Here is a 23,924-nt window from a genome sequence, read left to right as displayed (position 1 = left end):
GGGATCCGGTGACCCCAGTTTCCGCCCACGACTCCAGGGCGCGCTTTAAATCGTCTTTGGTACTCAGGCCGGTGGTAGCAATGCCTAGTTCCATGCAGAATTGTTTAAGTTCGCGGTGGTTATATACTTCCAACTTATCCATTTGGAATTTTTCAGTGGAACCGCTATCTTTGGCTGACATCGTGGTTTTGTCGTGGGGTGAGCTACTCTCTGTACGATTACGCGTTGATTCGGATCGCGCCGCTGGCCACCAATGTTAGACGGACCGGGAGGGTCGGCCGAGGACAAGGGGAGAGGTCTCCGGGGAGAGCCGTCTCCAGCGATCGTACAGAGAAATAACTTCCCCCCCACAGACAGACACCACACAAGGAGAAGATTTAGCGTTCTTTATAGGCAATTTCTTACGGTACGATGGAAGGTACAAGAAGGTCTGGACTCAGGGGTCCCCTCGATTCAAGTCTCTCAAGATGGGGAGAGGGGGTAGCGGGACAGTCTGGTTACCAGTCTTGGTAGTTGAGGTGGTATGGTGGATAGCTCACAATCCTCGAGCTCGGTGTTCTAGCTGGGACGGGCCGCGGCAGCGCCAGCAGGTCCCGGTGAAGATGGTTGACACACGGTCCGCGGCAGCGCCAGCAGGTCCCGGTGAAGATGGTTGATACACGGTCCGCGGCAGCGCCAGCAGGTCCCGGTGAGGGTGGTCGTTACAACGGGCCGCGGCAGCGCCAGCAGGTCCCGACGAGGATGGATGTTGTAGAAGGCCGCGGCAGCGCCAGCAGGCAGGACGATAGTTCACAAGATAGGGCTACGGCAGCGCCAGTAGTCCGTCAAGGCTGAGTTCTCTCGGTGTCTCTCGACTCCAGGATACAACTGCCGTCCTGCTCCGGAGCTGCCCTAGTTATAGGTCTGGCGCCCTTTGATGTCCGGACCCTCGCACTTGGAGGTCGGAGGGTCCGGGATGAAGGTGTCCAGACACCCAGCAGGGGGTGGAGCCAGCGCCTGGGGGAGCTGGAGGCGATCGGCACCTGGCGGGGGAGAGCCCTTGACGCTTCGTTCTCCCATTGACCTGCCAAGTGGTCCGCTCACCTCCTGGGTGGAAGGTGGTGCCGGGATGCCGGGGCCGGCCAGGCCCAGGGTTAGGGTCGGGTGGAGGCCACGCGGCCTCGTGGCGCAGGGCCCAAGATGGCGGCTTGACCCGGCCGGGGGAGCCGGTGGTGGCTCGGTCCCGTGATACATGGAGGTCCGGGGGCAGGAGTTCCGTCGGGAGACGGGGTGCGGGTGATTCGTGTGGGTCACGCCTGGCGGGCCGGGGCTTAGGCCCTGACATGCGGGGAGGGAGCAAGCCCTTCGTGTGGCCTGTCCAACAGCTTGGCATCCTCCGTCAGAACTAGGATTGCCAAGTTGTGGATTATTGGGTCTGGTTCCCAAATATTGCATCCTATAGAAGTATATACTTCAGCAATAATTATAGGTGATGATGATGAGTGATTTATAAAGCGCAACAAATACCCTGAGGTGTCTAGGTGCTGCCTTTGGTATATGTTACTCTGTGCGGACACTGGGGTACATTTAAGCTGAGAACAACCACGTTTTAAGGCCTTTCCTAAATTTGAAAATACTCGGCTCTTTATTCAGCATGATGGGTAAAGAGTTCCATAGGCTGGCAGTTGTAGCCGTAAAGCTCTTGCTGCCTTATCTGGCCCTGCTGACTCTAGGAACAAGTGGATTTCCCAGGTTGGTGGATCTGAGGGCTCTGGCAGGTGTATAGGGTTTTTAAAACATTTGCCATTGGGTTGGCCCCCTGTTATTGAGGGATTTAAATGCAATGCACAGGGATTTAATTGAATCCTCTTAGCTGCAGGTAGCAAGTGGAGTCGGGCCAAGGACGAGGAGACAATCAAATTTGGAGATGCTCAACAATACTCTAGCTGCCGGATTCTGTACCGTCTGTAGTTTATTACTGCTACACTTTGGGGTGCTGGAAAAGAGGGCTTTACAGTAGACCAGTCTAGAAGCTATAAGCACTGTTACCACCGTCTTGCTTAGGTCTGAGGGTTATGACGGAAGTATTTTCCTCAGCATTTTCAAGATGAAAAAGCATGCTGAGGTGGTCGACTTGATTTGTGCCTCAAAGGACAGCTTGGTGTCAAAAATTACTCCAATATTTTTGGCTTTAAGCACTGGTTTGGGCAGGGCGCCAAGTTGGACCAGACAACAGCTATCTGTCCAAAAAGTTGGATTGTTCCCCAGCAACAAAACCTCAGTCTTAGATTCTTACTAGTCTAGCCAGAGGGGTGACAAAGATGAAAAAGGGTTGGGCTCAGAGATGAGCCCTGCGGGAATCCACAGGGCAGCGTAAAGGGAGCTGATACAATGTTACCCAGGGCCACCTCCTGAGATCGGGGGTAGCGCCCTTCCTCTGATCCCAATGGAAGTCAGTCGCTCCCGCAGCAGCCCATGATTAATCGTATTAAAGGCTGCTGACATGTCCAGAAGGATCAGAGCTGCGTTCCCTCCACCGTCAAGTATCAGCCTAAGCTCCTCAGTGGCAGTGATAAGGGCCAACTCGGGGCTATGCTGAGCATGGAAGCCAAACTGGGAGGAATCCAGGATGGTGTTATCATTGATAAAGACCGAAAGCTCGGTGTTCATCACCTTTTCAACCACTTTTGCAGGGAACGGGAGTCTAGATATCGGCCTGTAGTTAAGAGTCTCCTTGGCATCCAGGTTCGGTTTCTTTAATAAGGGAAGAACAGAGGCTTGCTTCCATTCTGTGGGAAATTTACCAGTTAAGAACATTGAATTAAAGATCGCTGTTAGTGGGATGGCGATGATTTCAGGTGAATTGTGCACGATTTTAGGAGGGCGTGGGTCTAATGGGGAGCTCGATTTGGTCGTTGCGATGAGTTTAGCGGTTTGTTCCGCAGTTAACGTAGAGAAGGGGTAAAGAGTCGGGGTGACTGATTCAAGGGAATCTTGTGTTAAGTCCTGATGGACTGCTTGCATTTTATTAGGCTGGGCCGGTGTCTGGGCCGGTGTCTGGGCCAGCTGATTGTCCTGTTGTGCAAACAGATCGAAGCCGGACTTAACTTTATGCTGAAAGGAATCTGCTAGTGAGTTGCAGAATTCTCGACTGATATGGATGTCTGGCGCATTCGGTAACTTTGCAAGGTTTTTTTACAGTGTTAAACAGTGCTTTTGGGCAGTTATTAGCTGCTGTGAATTCCTCAGCAAAGTACGCAGCCTTTTTCCTGAGAATGAGTTTCTTATAGTTTTGGAGGGAGGTCTTATATTCCATTCTGGTCTTTGTATTATTTTCAAGTATCCCCTTCCTCTCAGATTTGCGACAGAGTCGTCTGTGGGCTTTCAATGTGTTATTGAACCAGGGTTCTGATAGTAACCTCTTGAATTGGAGACATTGTTTGGGGGGCGCTAGTTGTATCATGGCCGAGTCAAGCCATTTGTGATATTGAGCTGTGGTATGATTGGGGTCAGAGGACAGGTCAGGTAAGGTTTCTGAAAGAGAAGGGTTAAGGGAGTTAGCCACAACTTTCTTTCGAAGGCGACTGACATGGGGTTCTCTAGGAGTTTTGAAGTAATTTTTGAGCGGCAGTGAAACGTCAAATAGGATTGCTTAGTGGTCTGACCAGACCATGGGCAACTGTCCAGTCCAATTTAGAGAAGGATTATCTGAAAAGATACCATCTAAACAGTGCCCAGCTCTAGGAGTTGATCTTTTAACCAGTTGGTGCAATCCTGCGCTGTCCATATGATCTAAGACTGTTTTTGTCTCAGTGTCAGCAATTTTTTCCAGATGGAAGTTAAAATCCCCTAGCACTGTGAAATACGGGTGCTCTGCTTTGTGAGATAACAAGGTGCCTAGGTTGTCTAGAAAAGCGACCTTGGGTTTGGGCGGTCGATAAAGTACAATCCCGCTAACAGAGTGTTGGCCATTCAATTCAATTATAAAATTAAACGATTCACGGTCCTTAATGTCCAAATTTGTTTTAATAGAAGACTTAAAACTGGACTTAAGAATAAGGGCAATGCCCCCACCTTTTTTCTCTATCCGATCTAATTTGTGAATGTTATACCCTAACGGTAGAGCCAATAAAAGATCTGGGTCTGATGAGGCATCTGCCCAGGTCTCTGTGACAAAGGCTATTTCAATACGGTTTGATTCCAGGAGTTCTCGAAAAGCGACGGCATTCTTGATTAATGATCTAACATTGATGAGAACACAAGATACCTTTTTGTGATGTACCTTAGGGGTAGTGTGGATTTGTGTAGAAGGTGAGGTAAGCTGGGCATTAAGGTCGCAGTTAGAACACAGCAGGTGGGGATAAATGCGTGAGCCAGAGCACATCTAATCACCCCCTTGGAGCTCCATGAGAGTATTGTGGCTATAGTGTAACTCGGGTGCTTGCGTTCCTTGTTAAGTGGTGCAACGTGCGCAAGCTGTTGACGTATAGCCAGTGAAGCAATTGCGCCTTTAATGTTAGACAGAATCATTGTGTCCACAACGGGAAAGATTCCCATTAGTTTCAGCCCCAAATCCTGGGCAACAGCTGCCCCATGTTCATTTTGTTTTAACACCTCCGAATAGACTAACATGGATGGAGTACCATGTGTTATGGTATAGACAGGGGCAAAGACTGTTGGGGTAAGCACATAGTCAATATTCTGTGCTTGTCTTGTGGTCCCGTTAGGGCAAACACAGCTTCAATTTTATTGATTTCTTTGGCGATCCAAAAGTGAATTTCTTCATGATTCATGGGTATTTTTACCATAATTGAATGGACAAATACAGGACTTCTGGTGGGCACTGCAGGCAACTGAGCTTGCCCTGCCATGCCGGCTCTTGCTGGGACTGCCAGCCTGGTGCGCAAAACAAATTACGTTCAGCGTCTGTATAGTCTAACTAGATGAGTGTACAAAGCTTGCAGCTCATTAACACTGAGACCCTGTAGATTAGGGTATGGTGTATAACCAGCTAATTCTAGTCAGGTGGTCCCTTTATTACTAAGGGGTCCCATGCATACTGGTGCAAGTACATTTATAAGGGCGCCTCATAACCAATTTTGATGTTCCCAATGTGAAAGTGGAATTTCTAAGAGCACATACGCTCTGTATTGCTGCGGTGGGGGTGCATTAGTGTATTCATCAAATGTGCCAGAGTGAGCATCCACAGCCGGAAAATTGACCCAAGTGAAAAAGACTTCTAAGCGATGGCCAAAAGGTTTGTTGCAAATCAACAGGTGTGTCTGCGGGTACAAGCCATGGTAAAAGACTGAATTTGTTGGCAAATGTCACAACAAAGGCTGTCGCGCTTGGCCTATTTTTATAATCCATGCCACCAACAGCGTTGCTGTAGCAACGTAATTGTGGCCTCCACACCTGCATGTGCAGAAGCAACACCTTCATGCGCAGCTCTGACTAAGGCCAGCATGCGATCTTGGCAGTAATACGAATCACACACTATAAGTGTGGGGAATTCGGGATTCATATTTCCAGTGCAAGTAACAATGCTTTCAGTTTAACCAACTGCGCAGTACAGTCCCCTAAGGACTGTGTGCAAGTTTTTTTGTGGTTGGATTTTTCTGTCAATATCACATCAAAAGCAGTGACGCATGATGCTGAACATTGGTGCTTGGTGGGTATAGCAGGTTGGGCTGAACCATCAGTATAAACAATATATTTATACCGTTCAAGAGGCAAAATATTGCTAGGCATGGGATAAACACAATCATATTGAAGAAACTTGTGTCTGTAAAGACGGGTCAAAGAGAAAGTCTACATCAACAGCTGTTAATGATGTTGCCCATTGTATCCATCTAGGATGGAGGGCTTTAACCTTTGGAACATTAGCTTTTGTGACACCCTCTAAGAGTGGAACAAGTGTAACAACAATAATGCGTTTCCCTTGTGCAAGTGGCCACTCTTTAAGTGTAGCCATCTGCTCCACAGTGGATGCAAAACATAATTCCACACTGGAATATAAATACGATTTGTATGCAATCGGCTCTGTCTCACTTTGCTTAAAGGTGACATAGGTAAAGCCAATGGCGCCCGCAATTATACAGCTGACTAGGTTGGTCGTGTTTCTCATGTGTATGTAAGTGTCCTGTTGCAAGTAAATCAGATTGTAAAGATCTTGGAATGTCTGTGTGTTCTGCTGTCCAATGTGAACTGGAAAAATAAGGATGAATCAATCAACACAATGATATAATGAGTTGTGCACAACCAGGTATGTAAGTTCTGCCAAAATTAAGGAATCCTAACGAGGAGTACAGTTTATGTAAAGTATTAGGAGACTGCAGCAGAGCACACTTCTCCAGGAAGTGTGATGCAAGGCTTTTACCATCATGTGTAAGTTCATATCACAAAAAGAGGATACTCAGAAACGCTATATTAGATTTCCTAAAGTTGAACTTATAGCCAGCTTCGGTGAATCTCAAAATGATGCGATCCACTCTGGCCAGGAGTGGGTTTAAGTCATCACCCGTTAAGCGGATATTATCTACAAAGGACAATGTGTCAGGGTCAATTTCTTGTAGAATTGACATTATGGGGCAGCAAACAGCCTAGGACTGTTCTTATACCCCATAGGGAGATGTGAATAATGACAGCTGTAAGCTGTGTGTCGAGAAGGCAGCCCAATCTCTGCTTTCAGGTGCTCTATTTTGGCAGAAAAAACCTCTGCTGTGCTGTCAAGGATATTCATCGCCACCTTCCGTTCAGGAGGAGAGTTCTCAGTGTTTGGGGCACATTTTGCACTTATAGCAGCAACTCTTTTCATGAAATTAGAGCTTAAATTGAGGAGGTTTTTCCTCTTTCTTTATCTTCACATCAGACGAGTGTTGTGATTCCCTCTTCGGTTTCACATACTCTTCCTGTCTGCGGTCAGAACTCCTCCTCGTATATTTTCTCTGGTGAGTCCTGAAAGGAACGAGAAGGACGAGTATCAGAAAACTGATACCGATCAGGTGCTTTGATTTGTATGCAATCATGCAAATTATAAAATGTGTCAGAGAACTCCCTAGGCGGAGATCCCCCCCAATACTTAGCTTTTTCTTTTGGTTTGGGTTCGTCCCATCGTTTTTTAACAAACTCCAGGTTTGGCTTGGCAGCCTCCTTGTCAGAACTAGGATTGCCAAGTTGTGGATTATTGGGTCTGGTTCCCAAATATTGCATCCTATAGAAGTATATACTTCAGCAATAATTATAGGTGATGATGATGAGTGATTTATAAAGCGCAACAAATACCCTGAGGTGTCTAGGTGCTGCCTTTGGTATATGTTACTCTGTGCGGACACTGGGGTACATTTAAGCTGAGAACAACCACGTTTTAAGGCCTTTCCTAAATTTGAAAAGACTCGGCTCTTTATTCAGCATGATGGGTAAAGAGTTCCATAGGCTGGCAGTTGTAGCCGTAAAGCTCTTGCTGCCTTATCTGGCCCTGCTGACTCTAGGAACAAGTGGATTTCCCAGGTTGGTGGATCTGAGGGCTCTGGCAGGTGTATAGGGTTTTTAAAACATTTGCCATTGGGTTGGCCCCCTGTTATTGAGGGATTTAAATGCAATGCACAGGGATTTAATTGAATCCTCTTAGCTGCAGGTAGCAAGTGGAGTCGGGCCAAGGACGAGGAGACAATCAAATTTGGAGATGCTCAACAATACTCTAGCTGCCGGATTCTGTACCGTCTGTAGTTTATTACTGCTACACTTTGGGGTGCTGGAAAAGAGGGCTTTACAGTAGACCAGTCTAGAAGCTATAAGCACTGTTACCACCGTCTTGCTTAGGTCTGAGGGTTATGACGGAAGTATTTTCCTCAGCATTTTCAAGATGAAAAAGCATGCTGAGGTGGTCGACTTGATTTGTGCCTCAAAGGACAGCTTGGTGTCAAAAATTACTCCAATATTTTTGGCTTTAAGCACTGGTTTGGGCAGGGCGCCAAGTTGGACCAGACAACAGCTATCTGTCCAAAAAGTTGGATTGTTCCCCAGCAACAAAACCTCAGTCTTAGATTCTTACTAGTCTAGCCAGAGGGGTGACAAAGATGAAAAAGGGTTGGGCTCAGAGATGAGCCCTGCGGGAATCCACAGGGCAGCGTAAAGGGAGCTGATACAATGTTACCCAGGGCCACCTCCTGAGATCGGGGGTAGCGCCCTTCCTCTGATCCCAATGGAAGTCAGTCGCTCCCGCAGCAGCCCATGATTAATCGTATTAAAGGCTGCTGACATGTCCAGAAGGATCAGAGCTGCGTTCCCTCCACCGTCAAGTATCAGCCTAAGCTCCTCAGTGGCAGTGATAAGGGCCAACTCGGGGCTATGCTGAGCATGGAAGCCAAACTGGGAGGAATCCAGGATGGTGTTATCATTGATAAAGACCGAAAGCTCGGTGTTCATCACCTTTTCAACCACTTTTGCAGGGAACGGGAGTCTAGATATCGGCCTGTAGTTAAGAGTCTCCTTGGCATCCAGGTTCGGTTTCTTTAATAAGGGAAGAACAGAGGCTTGCTTCCATTCTGTGGGAAATTTACCAGTTAAGAACATTGAATTAAAGATCGCTGTTAGTGGGATGGCGATGATTTCAGGTGAATTGTGCACGATTTTAGGAGGGCGTGGGTCTAATGGGGAGCTCGATTTGGTCGTTGCGATGAGTTTAGCGGTTTGTTCCGCAGTTAACGTAGAGAAGGGGTAAAGAGTCGGGGTGACTGATTCAAGGGAATCTTGTGTTAAGTCCTGATGGACTGCTTGCATTTTATTAGGCTGGGCCGGTGTCTGGGCCGGTGTCTGGGCCAGCTGATTGTCCTGTTGTGCAAACAGATCGAAGCCGGACTTAACTTTATGCTGAAAGGAATCTGCTAGTGAGTTGCAGAATTCTCGACTGATATGGATGTCTGGCGCATTCGGTAACTTTGCAAGGTTTTTTTACAGTGTTAAACAGTGCTTTTGGGCAGTTATTAGCTGCTGTGAATTCCTCAGCAAAGTACGCAGCCTTTTTCCTGAGAATTAGTTTCTTATAGTTTTGGAGGGAGGTCTTATATTCCATTCTGGTCTTTGTATTATTTTCAAGTATCCCCTTCCTCTCAGATTTGCGACAGAGTCGTCTGTGGGCTTTCAATGTGTTATTGAACCAGGGTTCTGATAGTAACCTCTTGAATTGGAGACATTGTTTGGGGGGCGCTAGTTGTATCATGGCCGAGTCAAGCCATGTGTGATATTGAGCTGTGGTATGATTGGGGTCAGAGGACAGGTCAGGTAAGGTTTCTGAAAGAGAAGGGTTAAGGGAGTTAGCCACAACTTTCTTTCGAAGGCGACTGACATGGGGTTCTCTAGGAGTTTTGAAGTAATTTTTGAGCGGCAGTGAAACGTCAAATAGGATTGCTTAGTGGTCTGACCAGACCATGGGCAACTGTCCAGTCCAATTTAGAGAAGGATTATCTGAAAAGATACCATCTAAACAGTGCCCAGCTCTAGGAGTTGATCTTTTAACCAGTTGGTGCAATCCTGCGCTGTCCATATGATCTAAGACTGTTTTTGTCTCAGTGTCAGCAATTTTTTCCAGATGGAAGTTAAAATCCCCTAGCACTGTGAAATACGGGTGCTCTGCTTTGTGAGATAACAAGGTGCCTAGGTTGTCTAGAAAAGCGACCTTGGGTTTGGGCGGTCGATAAAGTACAATCCCGCTAACAGAGTGTTGGCCATTCAATTCAATTATAAAATTAAACGATTCACGGTCCTTAATGTCCAAATTTGTTTTAATAGAAGACTTAAAACTGGACTTAAGAATAAGGGCAATGCCCCCACCTTTTTTCTCTATCCGATCTAACTTGTGAATGTTATACCCTAACGGTAGAGCCAATAAAAGATCTGGGTCTGATGAGGCATCTGCCCAGGTCTCTGTGACAAAGGCTATTTCAATACGGTTTGATTCCAGGAGTTCTCGAAAAGCGACGGCATTCTTGATTAATGATCTAACATTGATGAGAACACAAGATACCTTTTTGTGATGTACCTTAGGGGTAGTGTGGATTTGTGTAGAAGGTGAGGTAAGCTGGGCATTAAGGTCGCAGTTAGAACACAGCAGGTGGGGATAAATGCGTGAGCCAGAGCACATCTAATCACCCCCTTGGAGCTCCATGAGAGTATTGTGGCTATAGTGTAACTCGGGTGCTTGCGTTCCTTGTTAAGTGGTGCAACGTGCGCAAGCTGTTGACGTATAGCCAGTGAAGCAATTGCGCCTTTAATGTTAGACAGAATCATTGTGTCCACAACGGGAAAGATTCCCATTAGTTTCAGCCCCGAATCCTGGGCAACAGCTGCCCCATGTTCATTTTGTTTTAACACCTCCGAATAGACTAACATGGATGGAGTACCATGTGTTATGGTATAGACAGGGGCAAAGACTGTTGGGGTAAGCACATAGTCAATATTCTGTGCTTGTCTTGTGGTCCCGTTAGGGCAAACACAGCTTCAATTTTATTGATTTCTTTGGCGATCCAAAAGTGAATTTCTTCATGATTCATGGGTATTTTTACCATAATTGAATGGACAAATACAGGACTTCTGGTGGGCACTGCAGGCAACTGAGCTTGCCCTGCCATGCCGGCTCTTGCTGGGACTGCCAGCCTGGTGCGCAAAACAAATTACGTTCAGCGTCTGTATAGTCTAACTAGATGAGTGTACAAAGCTTGCAGCTCATTAACACTGAGACCCTGTAGATTAGGGTATGGTGTATAACCAGCTAATTCTAGTCAGGTGGTCCCTTTATTACTAAGGGGTCCCATGCATACTGGTGCAAGTACATTTATAAGGGCGCCTCATAACCAATTTTGATGTTCCCAATGTGAAAGTGGAATTTCTAAGAGCACATACGCTCTGTATTGCTGCGGTGGGGGTGCATTAGTGTATTCATCAAATGTGCCAGAGTGAGCATCCACAGCCGGAAAATTGACCCAAGTGAAAAAGACTTCTAAGCGATAGCTGTTGTGAGCTTTGACTATGAAGATAAAGGCATTGCCTGCAGCGCCAAGGCAATGCAAAGTTAAGTGTGCAAAGACTACAAGTCTTCAATTTTGTTTTTTTTTAATTATTTTATTTAATTAAGCTTGTAAAACAGTTCACAGCGATACACAATATATAATGTACATCATGCATGAGTCAATCATACAAAGTCATCTCTTGACATAGTTGACAATGGTGGTAACATGTCACTATTAAAGGCTAAGACATTTTGAACAGGTACTCCATAGCTGTATTCTGTGGCATCAACTTGTATAAACCTTATACATCTGACCTCATGAGCATAATGTAATAAATGTAATGCATATATTTCAGGATTCTGTCATCACACAGGTCTATTATACATTTCCTGTATCCCCAGCATCTTTCGCCACTAGGTATTGCGTATACAGACCCCAGAGACTTTTAGAGCGACTTTGGGGAGGTAGTAGCTTTTATATACATCAGATTGAGTATTGCAGAAAAGCATATCCTGTTCCCATTCTGCTTTGGAAGGTATAGGTCCTCACGACCAGTGCATCGCAATTCTGCATTTGCTAGTAGTAAACCCATTGATTTATGTAGAGGCTTCGTATACTCCAGTATTGCTAGTAAGGGAGTCTGGGGAAAGGGATAGGCCTGTTATTTTGTTTAATGTTAAAAAGATTTGTCTCCAAACCTCCGCAACCGGTGGGCAAGCCCATGCAACATGTAGTAAACCTGCCTCTCCTTCCCCACAACGTTCACAGCAGTCTGTGTCTCTAAGACCATATCGGAATATTCTCTTTGGGGTGTAATATACCCTGTTGAGATACTTAAAATGAATTAGTCTGTTCCTCCCATTTAGTGAGACCTTTTGTGTAGCCTCGCAGCAGAACCGCCAAATGTCATCACCTAGTGCCACACCAAGGTCCGTTTCCCACTCCATCCTAGCTTTGGTGTATTGCGTTTGCCTTAAAAGCCTGCGACGTGGCATATATATTCGAAATTAGCTTGTTAGGGGATTCTGAGCGCAGTAATAGCGAAAAGGCAGGAAGCTCTGGAGGCTCTTGTAGCTCATCTCCAAGCAACGCTCGCAGCGAATGACGGACTTAAAAATAGTAATATTGTGTGAGGGGAGTAAGATCTTGTTTTCCCTCTGCTGCCTCCTCCCATGTGCGAAATTTGCCCTCTTTGAAGAAGTCCCCCATTGTGAGTATCCGAAGGGCCCTCAACGACCGGATCACACTGCCTCCAGAACTCATCTGAAGCCAATTGCACCATTGCACGGGCATAAAAGGGGAATACAGCAAGGAGCCATCCTGCTTTTTCAGTAAGTCGTGCCATGCATGCACGGTCGAATTTATAGAATCCAGCACGCTGCATCGTCTAATGAGAGCATGGGACAGGTATCGTGGAAGTGGGTCCGGACTGACTGCTACCTTTTCAATTTGGAGGTGGGGTAGATGGTGAGGACCATGGATCCAACTGTGAGCGTGTGAGCTTTGCGCCACCCTATAATATAATTCCAAATCCGGCACCCCTATATTACCCATGGAGTAAGGCAATGTAAGGATATCCATTTTGACGTGCAAATTCTTGCCAGCCCATGCCAACTTTAACAGTCAACCATGCAATGTCTTGAAGATGTGTTTTGGGACCACCATTGTAATGTTTACAAAAAGGAAGAAGAATCTGGGGAAAATAACCATCTTCATCAGAGCTATGCAACCCACCAGCGAGAGTTGGAGACAAATCCACCTGTCTATGTCTTCTTCAAGCTTGGTGATCGCTCTGCCATAATTTGCCCTAATGACCAGATCACGTCCGAGTGTACTTGTATCCCAAGATATCTCACCGGTTCCGATGACCATTGAAGGGGGAAATCTAAAGCAATCGGCATCGTGGCCTGGGTTAGTGGAAATATAATACATTTATTCCAGTTAATTTTTAGCCCCGAGACCCTGCCGATTCTCAGCACCTCTCTTATTATTGATGTTAAATTAGAGTTAGGATCCCGTATGTATAATAACATATCATCCCCATAGGTGGAAATAATAAGATTGTAATTAGGAAAGAGTATCCCCCTATTACCATGGTACTCTCGAAGTGCGAATGCCAAGGGCTCTGCAGCCACAGCATAAAGCAGCGGAGACAGTGGGCAACCTTGCCTTGTCCCTCTAGATATCTGGATGGGAGAGGTGACAGCGTCTCCCGCCCTCACGCGGGCTATTGGTGTACTATAAAGTACCGAGATCAATTTAAGGAATATGTCTCCAACTCCCATTCGCCTCAGTACAGCCATCATGGACTTCCACTCAAAAGAATCAAAGCTTTTTCAGCGTCTAAAAACAAACTGTCCTAAGGTTATATGATACGGCCTGGCACAAAACCCGCCTGTTCAGGGCCAACTAAGGTGGGAAGAGAGGAGCCGATCTGTTAGCCAATATTTTTGCAAATATTTTGGTGTCTATGTTTATTAGCGACAGTGATCTATAGGACGAGCACTCTTGCGATCCACCAAAACCTGCGATTAAAGCGAAGAACCTGGCTGTGTGGTTTGACAACAAACTTTCATTCACCCAGCACACAAATGCAATTGTTTCCTCTGCCCACTTTCTCATTAAGAAGGTCAGGAAGATTCTTCCTTACATTCCTGTGGACACTAGAAAAACTGTAGTTACATCATTGATTCAGTCGAAGCTGGACTATTGTAATGGGCTGTTTTTAAATATTCGGAAGCAGTGCCTAAAAAAGCTTCAGAGTGTACAAAACTCAGCTGCGCGGTTACTGTCTAATACCCCGGCACAAATCTGTTTCCCAAGAGATGCGCAGCCTGCATTGGCTTCCTGCAGTACAACGGATTAAATTCAAGGCGCTGTGCTTGGCGTACAAAGCACTGCGCCTCACAGGTCCGGTCTTTTTGCAGAACCTTCTCATCTGGTATGAACCAACTAGACATCTTCGCTCTTCAGGAGCGAAACTGCTGACAGTGCCCAGAATCCGATCCTCAATCTGTGGGGGCCGCAGTTTTTACTTCGGCACCTCTAAACTCTGGAACACTCTGGAAGTGCGAGCTCCCTTTCCTCTTTTCGGAAGGAACTGAAAACCTGGCTGTTCCAGAACTAAGCGATACCAAAGATCACTTCACTGGGGGTGAATGTTTTGATTTGTTCGGCATTCCGTCCATCAATTGTGTGCCTTTTGTGTTCCAGAACTGGACGCCCAAGCAGGTTCACTGTTCGTCTGCAGCGCCAAGACACCTCCGGGTATACGTGCGCTTTATAAATCACATTAACATTGCGGGGGCTTGCCAGGTTTCAATAATGTTAAAATTATCGCCTCTCTCATTGAGGGAAGCATAATACCTGTCTCGCCTATTTCCTTGAAGAGTGTGCTCAAATGGAGGATAAGCAATTCCCTGAAGGCCTTATAAAAGGATACTGTGAGCCCATCCTGACCCGGGGCACTCCCTTCACGCATAGAATTCAGAGCCATTTGGAGCTCAGTAGAATCCAACGGTCTCATTAGATATTCTCTATGTCTATCCGTTAGCCGGGGCAATTGTATATGTTCTAAATAGTTCAGTATGGCCTCATCATCTGGAGTAACCTTGGAGCTGTACAAGCCTTGGTAGTATCTGCTGAATCTGTTTGCAATTTCTGTCGGGTCTTTCAGTAAATCGCCGCTCTCTCCCAGCAGCTCAGCCACGACTCCAGACCCGCGTCGGCGGCGGGCCACCGCCGCCAGTACCGAGCCCGGTCTGTCTCCCTCTCCATAGGTTCTAGCAGTTGCATATTTCCCCATGTTTTTTATTTCACTATCTGCTTCTTCGTGATATTCTTCAAGTGTTTTTTTTCAATTTCTTTGTAACCTGGGGATCGTTCCCTCTCATAGCTTCCCGCTCGAATATACCCAATTGAGTCTCAAGTAATGAGAGCCTGCCGCTGATAGAGCGAAGCACCCCGGAATGTTTATTGATAGCTACTCCTCTAATAAAGACTGTAAATGCCTCCCAGACAGTGGAAAAGTGTTCGACCGAACCTATGTTGATTTTGAAGAATTCTGTAATGGCTGTGGCCAGCTCAGCCCTGAATGACGTGTAGAGAATATGGTGGAAATCCTCGTGCGAAAGGGGCAGCCCCACACGGAGGAAATTCGACCTCAAGTAATATGGGAGAATGATCAGAAAATGAGCGAGGTAACACTGTGCAATCACGCTCGCCCTCGAGATCAGCCAATAATCTATTCTGGTGTGAATATCATGAAAAGCTGAATATTGTATGAACCCTCCTTGCCTTGGGAATCTGTCTCTCCAAACATCTACCAGGTTCAATTGTGCTGCTAAGTCACATTTAGGGGCATATCAGCAAGGGCCGGCGATAATTATCGCTCAGCACGCTTAGCGCGAGGATAATTATCGCCGGCTAACGCTGAATTTTATCGCTGAGATAGCGCGCTATCAGCAACTCTTATCTCAACAGCGATAAAATTCCAGGCGCAAGCTGTCAAATATGCGATTATCTCTGGAAATCCAGCGATAATCGCACAACATTTGGAGATAGCTTGTTGATAGGGCAGGGCAGACTCAGACATGATATCCACCTTCCATTGGATATCATGGCTAAGTCAGATGAAAAGCAGGCGTAAGGAAAGTAGCGATAACCACGGTTAGCGCTACTTTTCTTATCGTTCTGCAGGTTAGCGTGAGGCTAGATAATAGGAGAAATGTCGGTTAGCGACATTTCTCACGTTCTTTTGGGAAGGACTGCCCTCTTTGCATCTCGTTAGAAATGCAAAGCTGGGCGTTAAGGGGAAGGGCGCTAAGGCAAGGATTCACGGGATAGCGTGACCTTGCTGATAAAGAGATAAAATTATCGCAGCTTTTTGCCAAAAACGGACTCAAAAGCGGCGATAATTTTATAGCGCCGCCTTGATGATATGCCCCTTAGTTTTGGCGGCTGCGAATGCGTGCCTAGGAGGGCCCCTCGAACAGTAAAGCAGAGGATCCAAAACACAATTAAAATCCCCTCCCCAGATTTGAGACAGTGAAGCATTATCTCGTAGGATTGCTAATAGAGAATTATAAAACTGAGGATCGTCATAATTGGGCCCATATACATTGACAATTTACAGGTCTGCACCCTTCCCATGGCACCTAGAAATTGCATATCTACCGTTAGGATCTACCATTTGCTCGTCCAGTGAAATGCCAAATTTTGGGTTGACCCAAGTGGGCACGCCTTTGGAATGCGAAGTGAACCCAGCCGCCTGAAACGGGCCAAGAAGCCTCAGTCTAGTCAGCACATTCCTATTGGGAGCGAGATGTGTCTCTTGGAGCAGTGCTATGTCTACTTCGTGTCTATTTAAGAACGCCAGTATTTTACGTAGCTTTCTGTGATCGTTCAATCCCCTCACATTCCAGGTTAGTAATCGTAGCCTACTCTTATGCCTACGCCCTAGTCCGCATTGTATCATTTGAATCTACTTCGTGATGTACCTGACATGACTGCTGTTCTAAGTGGTGTGATGATATATCTCACGCACAACATACTCCAGTGAACTGTAAGGGAAAAACAAGAAACCTGCCCCCCTCCCACGCCATGCCGTTCCCAACTGAGCATGGGTGATCTACTTCCCACCCTCACAACAATAAACAGTGTATTCAATCCCCCAAAAATATATGCAACCAGAAACGCTTATTGGCTTATTGCCATGGTGCGTGTAACGCATAGGGGCGGATGTTACCGGCTAGCACTCCTGCATGTACCGACTCCGCTCCACCACCTGGCAGATGAGAGATAGACTCTAATGGGAGGGCAACCCCCTCAAAAGCATCTCGAAAACAATCCTATATGACCAGTGTTCCTCACTTGAGAAGGCGCCAACAACCAGTTGCATTAATCCAAGCATATAGAAGCTAATAAACAGAGCTGTTGACCACTTACATGCAGTTAGGCGTCCCAATTTCCTATTAATGATCTATACTCGTGAGTCTGGAGCGGGAACTCCCAGAACATCAAACTTGTTTGAGTTGAAAGCTTCTGTAGATGGTCCTCAATAAAGAATGGAGAGCACCGCGTCCTCTTTAATCATTCTCATGGAGAGCGCCACTGGCATCATCAGGCTCAGCCTCCTCTGCTCGTCCTTTCCGACGCGTGCCTGGCATATTTAAGAGCTCAATCGACTTCTCTTTATGGGGCGGAAATATGGGGGCCCAATTGCAAAAAGAGCTTTGAATCAGGAGAAAATACATTCTTTAGAAGATTGTTAAGCTTACCAGTACGAACACCTCTAATACCTATTGTTACGGATTTAAACGTCAAACGAACAGACCATCATGCAATACTAAGACCATTATTATTTTGGGTACGGCTCGGGTCAACCCAAGAATTGAAACACTATAAGGAAGGTCCAGAGGAGATTCTAAAGATTGACCAGAGCAAGAGCATCCCATGGCTCAAGCATGTTTCTTCTTGGTTTGAGAAATTGGGCCTGCGCCATTTTTGGGAATATCCGACACAGTTGACATTGATATCCCAGAAATTGTTAAAATCCACATTTTGTGTTTACATTCAAAACAATGTGTTACATGGCTCAGATTATGGCACATTAACAACTAAGGGCCATATTATCAAGGAACGGCGATAACATTATCGCCGCTTTAGCGGCAGGAAACTGCAGCTAAAGCGGTGATAATGGGCTTGATAATATGCCCTTGTGAATTCCCATAGAAGCCCAGGTTCACACCAGAACAAAATGTGTCCAAGGAAAATGATTTACACATATTATTCTCCTGCCCGGCATATGGCAAACCCAGGAACAAATGGATTAAACCCATTTGTCGAAATATGAATACTAGATCTTGCCTAGAGATGGGAAGAATATTGAAAACTGACACATCATAAAAAATAGTTTTTAGTGTCAGCATTTGTTTTTATTTATTGTGAGCCTTACAAGGGCAAAAGTTGGGCTAAAACTTTAAAGTCTAACAATTTAAGAATAGGTGTTTTTTAAGCCATCGGCTTTTAGTGACTTATGCATATGTATTCTAGGTTTAACGGTACTAGAAGGCAACTTGTGTATTTAGTGATCGCTACAAAACATTGGTAACTTATGATGATCAAACGGGGATTGCATTGAAAGCTTAGTATAATGGAATATAAACTCATATTAGAGTAATGGATACTGATTCAAACTCATTATACAAATGAATTTTGAGGTGTTTATGTCTAGTTTTAAATTATTTATATTATATTTTTTAACTGCTACTTTTGTGGTTAGGTAATTGTGTTAATTTTCTTAACGACAGCTCCTACCTTGATGAAGTGTTATTAAATGCAGGCAAAGCGGTTATATCTGTACCCAAACAAACCATTGTGAATATTAATGACGTATCTTTTATGGTTTTATGTGAACTGAAATATAGAAATTTGATTTGATTTAAGTCTTTGAGGGCCTTTTGGAGAGACTGAGGGTCTGAGAAGATTTTAGCTTTACCATTAACTATCACTCTTAGCCTTGCTGAGTATATCATTGCATACTCCACATTCTGCTCCCTTAGCTTACGTTTCAGCGGTGCAAACTGTCTTCTGGCCTCCTGGACCTTGATCGTAAAATCCAGGAACAAAGATAGAGAAGAACCTTCGAACTTTAAATCCCCCAGTTCCCTTGGCTTTCTCAGCGCCGCATCCCTGTAGTTGAGCAATTTTGCTATGGCAGGTCTCGGAGGGGCGCCCGGAGGTGGTTTAGAGCCCTGTGAGCGATGCGCCCGTTCTACAACAAACATGGCGGAAAAAGTGCCGCTGCTGAGCATGGTGGTTAGCAAGTTCTCCACAAAAACCTTCATGTTGCCCGTTGCAGTGGATTCAGGAAGGCCAATAATGCGCAGGTTGCTACGCCTAGATCTGGCCTCCAAATCTTCAGCCCTGTCTTGCAACGTAACCAGGATCTTTTCCATCTGTCTTTGTGCGTTATCAGTGTCGGTTTGGGCTTCCTCTAGCTCAGTGACCCTGCGTTTAGCAATATCAAGGCGCTCTGAGTGCTTGTCGAGCCTCTCGGGCAAACGGTCCATTCTATAGGATAAAGAGTCTATTTTGCCATCGATCGTGAACAGGCTTTTCTTCATCGACACTAATATCATTCTTATGTCGCCACTGGAGTCATCAGGCATCGTGTCTGGCTCTGACGCAGCCGAGTCCGCAGCATCTTCCCTGTGTCTCGACTTTCACTGTTCATAATTCAACTTTGGGTGAGTCTTGTACAGCTTCCCCATTTTTTCTCAGTGCTGTGCAATTGTAAGTGACCCAGGATCCCAACCTCAAGCAAGGATTATGAGGGCTACACCTTCACTTTTAGGCGTTATCGAACTTGTCATGCGAGTGGAGGCTGACTGCACTGTTATGCTTGGGGAGAAGACCCAACGGTACACTCGTTGGGAAGCAAAGCCTCTCACTGTGACCCAGCTCTCGGTCTTAAGGTGCCCAAGGCAATGTCCAGGTCATGCCTGTCTGACTTTGTACTTTGAGGTGAGGTCTCACATGCCCGCACTCCAGTCTAGAGTCCGCTTCCCAGGTGAGCTTTGAAACGAGGCACCTCCTGCTCACTTCGGGTCTCAGAACCAAGGCCTTGCATGAGGGTGACTCACCATAGCTGTGTCTCTTCAGCGCCTAGTCAGTCAAGGTACCTGCAGGGGCTCTTTCAAGGCTTCGGTCTTCTCCGCTCGTCGCGGCCCTCCCGCAGCACATCACAGCAGCGCCCACGGCTCCCTGGACCACACGTGTAGGCCTCCCGATGCGGTCGTAGGTTCCCTGCCACCCTCCACTGTGGGGATGTTTATTCCGGAGGCGCAGCCACCGCTACGAGCGTTGAATTCCGATCGATGGGTGCTCCGGCCGGTAGCAGACGTTGCACAGTTAAGCGTCAAGTACGCTTCATGTGGATTGGCAGGGTCAATTGACCAGATTTTTCCCGGAATCGGAGTCACCCTCCGTCTATCGCTATTGGCACATCTTCCCGAGTGAGTTTGCCCGCTATTTTTGCAGATAAATGTCGGATAGATGTGGCGGTTTACGGAGCTTCCTTAGTTAGCGGCCATCTTTAGGCCAGGCAAGCTCTGCCCCCAACTACAGGTCTACAATTATCAGCAGTTGGTATACGCTGTGCCTGGTCCATTACTAAAACAGTAATGGAAACAAAGTGCAAATACAAATAAGAGTAATCCTTTTAAAGGTTCAAGCTTGAACAACCAGTAGAAACAAGCATTTGCAACGCAATAGGTCTCGCAATTGGGAGATTTTGAGCTATTGGCATTGTAAATGTCAATGCCCTTATAATATTACTAATTAATAATTATCTAACAATAAATTAATTATCAATACCAATAAATAAAAATAAATAATTACTTAATTACAATTAAATTACTTCCCACCCTATTCCCCTATAAACCCACAACCCGCTCCGAATAATAAATTGATACAATTAATATAATTATCAACTAATAAAAATTAATTACCAATTAATAACAATTAATTACCAATTAAGAATTAGTTAACAATAAATAAATTATTAATATCAATAAATAAAATTAAATAATTACTTAATTACAATTGAATTACTTCCCACCCTATTCCCCTATACACCCACAACCCGCTACAGAACTAAAACGCAAAATTAAATTAAAGATAATTAATAATTCCTAAAAATTAATATTTAATTTACTGAAATCAAATGACTTCACACCCTATTACCCTATAAACCCACAACCCGCTAAGGAATTAAATTACGCAAAAGTTAAATAACTTTTACTTAAAAAAAATTAAAACATACATTACAAAAATAATACATACTTTTAACACATATACTAACGTTTAAAACACTATAACAACATTCGATATTTTTAACAACTATATTATTACTGTTGATATTATGACAATCGATATTTCTTACCTGAATTTCGATATTCTGCACCACTATATTTTGGCAATTCGATATTCTGTCCATTCTATATAAAAAAAACTCGATATTTTGGCAATTCGATATTAAAAATTCGATATTATGTCTGTTCACTGGGCTGAAGCGTGTATTATACCACCCATGGGAGACCACTCAATTTGCAACTGCAGGCCTTCCATTGCAGCCTGTGTAAACCGGTGCTAGCACCACTTATGAAAGATATAGGTTTATATATATTCAAGGTTTCTGCACTTAAATCCCATCAGTCCCCCCTAAGGCAGGCCGGTCAATCCTGAAGGCAGGGTGCTTGGTTCTAAGTGTGAGGGTGCCCCTGCATGAGCAGGACATCCCTACAGCCTATGGAATCCATTCTCCCGGGTTGAAAGGGAGACAGCCATTTAATATATAAAGGTGCACCGGTTCATTACGCGGTGACCATCTCGAAACTGGCTACAACGAATCCTATCATGTTTGGTATCAAACATGTTGGAATCAGACCCCTACACCATAAACGGTATGGGAGGTATGATTCGATGCACCGTAAAGCTCCTTTGGGGGGCCCTTGGTGCTCCCGGTACCAGTCTCCCAGATCCGGACAGCAAGCTAGGGTTGTTGCCTGTCAGAGACACATTTCTGTTCTCCTGATGCGAAGCCAAGCTCGGGCAGGGGAGGCCAGAACAATAGGTATCCTGTCACAAGGAGGTGTGATCACCTCCCAGACAGGGTTTAGTGTATTGGGGCAGGGTGGGGGCACTTGCCAGTGCCACGTAGTCCGTGTGCAGGGCACACTTGGTGCCCTCCATGCATAGTCCAGTTCAAACCAGTTCAGGAAGCCATTGGCTCTCGCTCTGGCGCGAAACTGGATAAAGGACAGGGGAGTATCCTCCACCTTGTCCAGCCCCTCCTTAGGGAGGGACATCATCCCAATCCTTTCCTTAGGGTATTTAAGGGCTTAACTGTAAGTGGGTCCCTAGATTAATCGTGGGAGAAGATTAATTTTAAACACCAATTCTTCAACCATGTGGGCATTCAGGATTTCGCTGGACTTTGCTCTAGGCTTTAAGGCTGCAACCAGGAAGAATCCTGCTTCTTCTGATTGTGAGAAGGTGGCCTGATATATGCTGTCCACTAGTTCTAGTGGGCACCTTGTATCAGTCCAAACAACCCCTTATGGTGATAGGTTAAAGACAACCTTATATGAAAGCTATCCTAGTGGTAGCTATGGAGAGCAGCCTTCAGGCTAAGTCTTGAAGGAATGTAAAGCAGCTTGTTTTACCAGTCTATAATCTCTTGAATGATCAAATGAAAAGACAACCACACCAGATATATATTCAAAATATATGTATTTAAGATAAAACACACCCCTCTAGTCTCTTTATGAGACTGGAGTTTGAAGTACTTAATTTAAAAGTTATCAATAATCAGTAATAGCACAAATACATGCTTGGGCCCCAGGGGCGTACCAAACCATATACCAATAAAGTGGTATAAGAACCACGACTTAATTAGACACAAGGCCTAGAGCCTGTAGAATCACTGAGACCCCAAGGAACCACCCAAGGTAGTGACACAGGGGACCCACGGGAACTGTATGCAGTGTGTGAACACAACCGCGGGTTCCTGTTATCTTCTATGGGCAATGTCGCGGTTGGAAATTTAAAGATTAGGGTCACTTAAAATCGAGTCAGGACCAAACCATTTTGGACTTAAGAAGCTCTAGGGCTAGCACCCACGGGAGCACCGGAGCACTTGAGTTACCTCACCCAGGGAAGCCGGGTGCATAGGTGTCTTTTGGTGTCGTGTCGCGTCGTCGATTGCAATGGAAGCCTGCAAAGAACTGCTGCTGTCGTGAAGAGGAGAAGTGTCCGAAGAGATCCAAGACTGGATCTGGGATGGAAGGAACCTGAAAGCAGAGGGGATAGAGTCTGGGTCACTAGCCAGTGACCAAGGGCAGGATGGACCAATGCCCACAGATGTCGGGTGCTTCAGGTGAGTTGATGGGTGTCTTGACTCTTCAGCCACGAGGTTGTGCAAAAGTAGGTCGCACACTGCTCGTCACACCAGCAAGTTGCCCCAAAGGACTGTGGGAAATGCAGTGGCGACGGCGGGTACGCCTATGCCACGATGTGTAAAAAGAACAGTATGTGTTGCGTTAGCCATCCCATGACACGTGTTTCGAGGTAGTTGCCTCTCGTCAGCAGGGAGCAGGTCAGTGTAAGGGGGTGCCGTGTGGACTGCCAAAATGTAATTAAAAACAGGTCAAGTACCTCTCATGGCGCGCAGGTGCAGATCCAAGGCTCGTCAGCCCGTTGGCTCAAGGGAGCCGTAATAAATTGTGCAAAAGTAGGTCGCACACTGCTCGTCACACCAGCAAGTTGCCCCAAAGGACTGTGGGAAATGTAGTGGCGACGGCGGGTACGCCTATGCCACGATGTGTAAAAAGAACAGCCACAGCCACGAGGTCCAGGAGGCGTCGATGAAGTCCACGAGTTGGATTCGAGCTGTGCGACGAAGTCTGTCGAGTGCTTCGGTGTCGGCATCCAGAACGGACCCAACAAGCCTTGGCAACGGCAAGTCACTGGAATTCAGAGAAAGGACTGCGGTGCAGACCAGCAAGGTCTGAGGGACGCACCCAGCACGAGTAAGTCAGGGCACATCTGGAGCAACCAGGGATGCCCAATTAGAAAAGGAGTTGCCTTCGTGGGGACCAGCTAGCCAACGGGCTAGTGATCGCGAAGGAGCCTCGAGCGGTCGCACTTGAAACTGGCCCACGGGTCACTACTGGAGCAGAGGCCAGCAACCTTTGGTGCAGGAGGTGTTCAAGGCTGGGGCTACTCGGAGCCCAAGCACAACTTCGAGGATGACCAGGAAGATAGTTTTGCTGCAAAAGTTCACGGTGTCTGGGGGTCATGGTTCCACATCACCCACGATAGCCACGGGCCTCAGCTTTGCTATGGACTCAGGGTAGCCTCGGGGAAGTCTGGAAA

The sequence above is a fragment of the Triturus cristatus genome, chromosome 7 (assembly GCF_964204655.1).
Source record: "Triturus cristatus chromosome 7, aTriCri1.1, whole genome shotgun sequence".
NCBI classification, from domain to species: Eukaryota; Metazoa; Chordata; class Amphibia; order Caudata; family Salamandridae; genus Triturus; species Triturus cristatus.
The sequence above is the reverse complement of the archived record's forward strand: the minus strand, read 5'-3'. Positions refer to the sequence as shown.